The sequence below is a fragment of the Plecotus auritus genome, assembly GCF_963455305.1.
Source record: "Plecotus auritus genome assembly, chromosome: X".
Classification (NCBI taxonomy): domain Eukaryota; kingdom Metazoa; phylum Chordata; class Mammalia; order Chiroptera; family Vespertilionidae; genus Plecotus; species Plecotus auritus.
The window spans coordinates 110162082-110168438 of NC_137784.1; positions in this window are offsets into that span (position 1 = coordinate 110162082).

Consider the following 6357-nt stretch of genomic DNA (forward strand, 5'->3'; position numbering starts at 1 on the left):
CATCAACAAATCAACAAACGACAAATGTTGGTGAGGATGTGGAGAGAAAGGAACCCTCGTGCACTGCTGGTGGGAATGCATACTGGTGCAGCCACTGTGGAAAACAGTATGGAGTTTCCTCAAAAATTAAAAATAGAACTGCCATTTCAGTGATCGACTCCTAGGAATATATCCTAAAAATCACAAAACACCAATCAGAAAGAATATACGCACCCCTGTGTTTATAGCAGCACTATTTACAATACCTAAGACTTGAAAATAGCCCATCAGTAGATGAGTGGATAAAAAAGCTGTGGTACATTTACATCATGTAATACTATGCAGCTGTTAAAAAAGAAGGATCTCTTACCCTTTGAGGTGGTATCGATAAACCTGGAGAGTATTATGCTAAGTAAAATAAGTCAGTCAAAGAAAGACAAGTATCACATGATCTCACTCATATGTGGAATCTAATGAACAAAATAAACTGGTGAACAAAATAGATACAAATACAGAGAAGCATGGAACAGACTTTCCAATCTCAGAGGGAAGGGGAGAGAGGAACAAGAAGAGATTAACCAAATAATTTATATGCATATATGCATAACCCATGATGCAGACAATAGTATGGTGAAGGTCTGGGGGGTCGGGTGTAGAGTGAAAGTGTCAATGGGGGAAAAGGGGGACATCTGCAATACTTTCAACAATAAAGATAAATTTTTAAAATATTTAATCTCAATCCCTAATATGGGGAGCTTCCATCATTTTCTATAAGCACACCTCAAGTTGTCCCTCCCACCACATTATGAAATAGATGTTTCTTGGCTTTGACATTAAGGGAATTTAAGTAAATATAAAAATGCTTTATCAATTGAACAAGGTTATGTAAATATTAGTTGTTCTTATTGCTAGCGTTATGCTCAGATATCAAGTGTAATGAAAAGTCAAGTAAAGAAGAATTAAAATCCTTTTGCCTCAACCCTTCTCACATTAGCCATAACATACATCTTTGAGGGAAATGATGTATTAATTATAGATCTCTTTCTTTTTAAACATTCAGCTTGTTTATGCTTTCCAAAAATTCATATGTTGAAACCTAATAACTATGTTATGTGGAGACAGAGCCTTTCAAAAGTTAAAAGTATAACTTTTGGATTTGTGGGTTAAATAAAATATATTCCAAAATTAAAAAAATAATAATTAGGTTGTAAGGGCGAAGCGTTCATAAATGAGATTAGTACCCTTATAAGAGACATGAGCAAGATGATCTATTTCTCTCCACCAAGTGAAGTTAATAGCAAAAAAAGGAGTCTGTATACAAAGATGAAAGAGGGTCCTCACCATTAACACACTCATTTGGCACCTTAACCTTGGATTTTCCTAAATCCAGAACTATGAAATATATGTATTTATTGTTTAAACCTCCCAGTCTATGGCATTTATTATGGCAACCTAAACTGACTAAGACACAGTTCAAACAATTTTTTGGAAGCTTTAGCTTAAGTGATTCCTTTTTTTTTTTTTCAACTGAGGTGATGAGAACTCAATAATAAAATGATGGACAGGGTGACTAAGTTCCTTGACCCATCTCTGTTTGCACCTTAGGAAGGATAATATTGACTCCTGATTTCTTTTTCTTTCCAGTAATCCTGTCAAGAAGCACAGGATAAGAAAAGGTCTCCCAGCTTCCTGGAACAGAGGGATTAATTCCATTTAAGTCCTTTGACCCGTAACTCAATTTATCCTTGTTTCTATTTCCCAGTAAGCATGGAAGATGAGGAACTGATGAGAACATTTACACAAATGTTTAATCATGTTATGGACTTTTCTGTGGAATGTATCACAGGTCAAAATCTACTGGAGAAAATGTTGTAATGAAAAGTGTTATACATCAAATGTTTGTCAGTCCAACTAGGAGTCCAATAATTTTAGTAATAGCTAATACAATATTCTTAACAAAACTAGGATTTGGCACAGTCCCTTAAAGTTCATTATTGTGAGACTAAAAAATAATGTTATCTAATATCCCATACAAAGAAAAAAAATCATAAAATGTACTCATCCAATCTATTTGCAAACAGGAATAATGAGAGGAATCTGATTAAAAGCCTGTAATATTTCTTTATTGAAAACTCAACATTCCATTCCATGATAAAAATCCAACAAACTAGGAACAGATGGGAACTTTCTCTGTCTCATAAAGGGAATCTATGAAAAATTTAAAGATGACATCATAATTAATGGGGAAAGTGTGGAAGCTTTCCCCCTAAATCAAGAGCAATGTAAGGATGTCCACTCCTGCTATTTCTATACAACATTGTACTGGAGATTTTTTTATTTTTTATTTTTTTTATTGTTTAAAGTATTACAAATAGTAGTGCATATGTCTCCTTTTTTCCCCCATGTACTGGAGATTTTTGATAGGGAAATCAGACTATTAAAAGAAATAAAAGGCATACATACTGGAAAAGAATAAGTACATTTATCTGTATTCTCAAATCTTAATATAGAAAATTCTAGAAAAGCCATTGGGAAATACACTATAAATAAACAAATTCAGCAAGATTGAACACTATAAAATTAATATACAAAAATAACTCACAATAAACAACCTATAAATGAAATTTAAAAAATAATCCCATTAACAATAGGATCACAATATATAAGATACTTAGGAATATGCAACCACAAAACATGCAAAACTTATATTGTGATAACTATAATATGTACTAAAGAAAATCTAAAAAAGTAAACACACACACACACAATGTTCATGGATCAGAAGACTTAAAATTGTTAAGATTGCTATACTCCCCAAACTTGTCTATAGATTATATACAATTCCTTTCAGAATCCCAGTTTACTTCTTTGTAAAAATTTACAAGCTGATCCTGGAATTCATACATAATTTCAAAGTACCCAGTATAGCCAAAACAATTCTAAGTAATACTAAATGGCAGGACTCACACTTCCTAATTTCAAGTCTCATTACAAATCTGTGGTAATCAAGACACTGTGTTACTGACATAAAGATATACTTTATAGATAAATGAATAGAACCCAAAATACAAAATAAACCCATGCAACTATGCTCAACTGATTTTTAACAAGGGTACCAAGATTACTGAATGAGGGAAGAATAGTTTTTTCAACAAACATTGCTGGAAAGTCTGGATATCAATATGAAAAGAATGTAGTTGAGAGCAGAGGGGATGGATTTCACTCATATGTGGGATATAAAACTGAAAGTAGCAAATGAACAAACAATCACAAATTCATAGACATAGACAATAATAGTTACTAGGGAAGGGAGATTTGGAGGGTAGTAAAGGGTAAAGGGGCCCAAATATGTAGTGACTGAAGATGATTTGAATTTGGTGGTGGGTACACTATGCAATATACAGATTATGTATCATATATATAAATGTAGTCTTGAAACCTATATAATCTTCTTAAACAATGTCACCCCAAAAATTTTAGTAAAAAAAAATGTACAGAAGAAACCAGCATCAAAATGAAAATGGAACCCACTGTATGGGAGAATATATTTGCAAATGATACATCTGATTAGCTGATAATTTCTAAAATATATAAAGTACTAATATGACTCAACAAAAGGAAGGCAAACAATCCAATTAAAAAATGGGCAGAGGACATGAATAGACACTTCTCCAAAGAGGACATACAAATGGCCAAGAGACATATGAAAAAATTCTCAATGTCACTAATCATCACAGGAGATGCAAATTAAAATGACAATGAGGTATCACTTCACACTTGCCAGAATGACTACCTTCAATAAATCAACAAATGACAAGTGCTGGCAAAGATGTGGAGAAAAAGGAACCCTAGTACACTGCTGGTGGGAATGCAAACTGGTGCTCCACTATGGAAAACGGTATGGAGTTGTTTCAAAAGATTAAAAATGGAACTGCCATTTGACCCAGTGATCCCACTTCTAGCAATATATCCTAAGAATCCAGAAATACCAATCAGAAAGAATATTTGCACCCCTATGTTCATAGCAGTGTTATTTATAATAGCTAAGTTCTGAAAATGCCCCAGGTGTCCATTAGTAGATGAGTGGATAAAAAAACTGTGGTATATTTGCACAATGGAATGCTATGCACCTGTAAAAAAAAAAAAGAATCTCATCTTTTGCAACACCATGTATGGACCTGGAGATTATTATGCTAAGTGAAGTAATCCAGTCAGAGAGAAGCAAATATCACATGATCTCATTTATATGTTGAATCTAATGAACAAAATAAACTGAAGAATAAAAGTGGACCAGAGGCATGGAAACATGAAACAGACAGACAAATCTCAGAGGGAAAGGAGGAGGAAGGACAGGAAGAGAATAGCCAAAGAACTTATATGCATATATTCATTACTCGTGGATACAGACAATAGAGTGGTGAAGGCTTGGGCCAGGGCAAGAACCGGGTGGAAAGGGGCAATGGAGTAAATAAAGGGGGCTATCTGTAATACTCTCAACAATAAATATTTTTTAAAAGAAAAGTCAACCAAAAAAATGTAGTTGAACACACCTCATACTATATACAAAAAAATAACTTGAAATGTATTAATGACCTAAATGCAAGTGCTTTCTATGGTCTGAATATATTCCCCAAAAAGTCATATGTTGAAATCCTATTCCTCAAAAATGATGGTATTAGGAGGTGAAGATTTGAGAGGTGCTTAGGTCATGAGGGAGGAGCTCTCATTAATAGGACTAGTGCCTTATAAAAGAGGCTACACTGCCTGGGCAGTGTGATTCAGTGGTTGAGCATTGACTCATGAACCAGATGGTCATATAGTTTGATTCCCAGGCTGGGGCACAAGCCCAGGATGCAGGTTCAATCCCCAGTGAGGGGTGTGCAGAAAGCAGTCAATAAATGATTATCTCTCATCATTTATATTTCTATCTCTTTCCCTCTCCCTTCCTCTCTCTGAAATCAATAAAAACATTTCTTAAAAAAAAAAAAAAGAACCAAATGAGACAAAATAGCAGTGGAATAGGCAGATGGGTCCTGAGCCTTAATCCAGAACAGATAGAAAGAGCAAGTAAATAGAATAACATCCACCCAGAATTGGCAAAGTAGACACAACTGTTGAGACAATTCACAGCTGGGAAGGGCAGAGGACACCTGGAGAACAGTAAAATCCGGGATCTGCGCTGGAGAGAATTGTAGACTTCCAAGCCCAGAGGGTCAGAAGGAAGCCACATGGCAACAAAGCTGTGTCCATTAGGGACAGGCATAACATCTGACTGTGGAAAGGAAGTCTACAGGGCTGCTGGAGACAGGGGATTCTAGATCTAAGCCCATATCCATGAGAGGCTGAGCCTGGAGAGGGCAGCCTGAACAACTTCCCAAGCCATGCGATGCCAGGGGGAGAAAAACTTGCAGTGGTTTCCCCTCTTTTTGGTCTTTGCTTTTATTTGCTAAACCCAGTTCATAGGACCTTTCAAATACACTCACCCATGGCTGAAATGCAGGTGGAGGTGCAGATTTGTGGAATCTGGGAAGAGGCTGGGGAGAAGAGCAGGTCTGGGAGAGGCTGGGGAGAAGAGCAGGAGTCTGGCACTGGAACATACCTGACACTTTGGACCTAAGCAGCCATTTTCTCCTTAAAAGTTAGCCCCTCCCTGCAATCTCCAGACAACCAATACAGCCACATCCAGACTACACCCTGAGTGTTACAAAGGATACAAAAAAAGTCTGAATAGTCCCTGAGAGCCCTCAGGGACTGGCCTGAAGAGAGACCTTTCAGTCCCTGAAAGCAAAATGGCAACCTGCCCAGATATAGCCTTGTCAGAAACAGCTGCTTGAGAGATTAAGATTGACAGTGGGAAAATAGGCTAAGGGCAGAATTGGTCAATGTGGTAGAGGGTGAGCCACATAACCAGACACCCAGAGAGGAGACTCCATCCACGAATGGGTAAATAACACTTCATACTCAACTACAGAGGCAAGAAGATGGCGGCAATGAGGAAGAGAGTGTGAGTGAGTGAGGGAGAAAAAGGGGAGTGTATGGACTTGTGGTGTGTGTGTGTGTGTGTGTGTGTACATGAGTGAGGGACAGTTAGATCCCACAGGACTATTGGGGGATGGTGGAACAGGCTCACCTTGACAGGCAGCCTCTACTACCATTGCAAATAGTCCTGGGGTGGCTGGCTCTACTGCAGGTGACACACCATATTGAAGGGTAGAGCTGCTGTGACTGGGATCCAAGCCTCACCTCCACCCAGGATGCCCTCAGACACCACCCAGGACTCTACAGCAACCCCTGCCAGGGACCTGCTGACTCAGATGCCCTCATCTGAGGAGCCATAGCTGTGCAAGCAGCCTGCCCCCGTCCAAGGAGCAGCAGCCC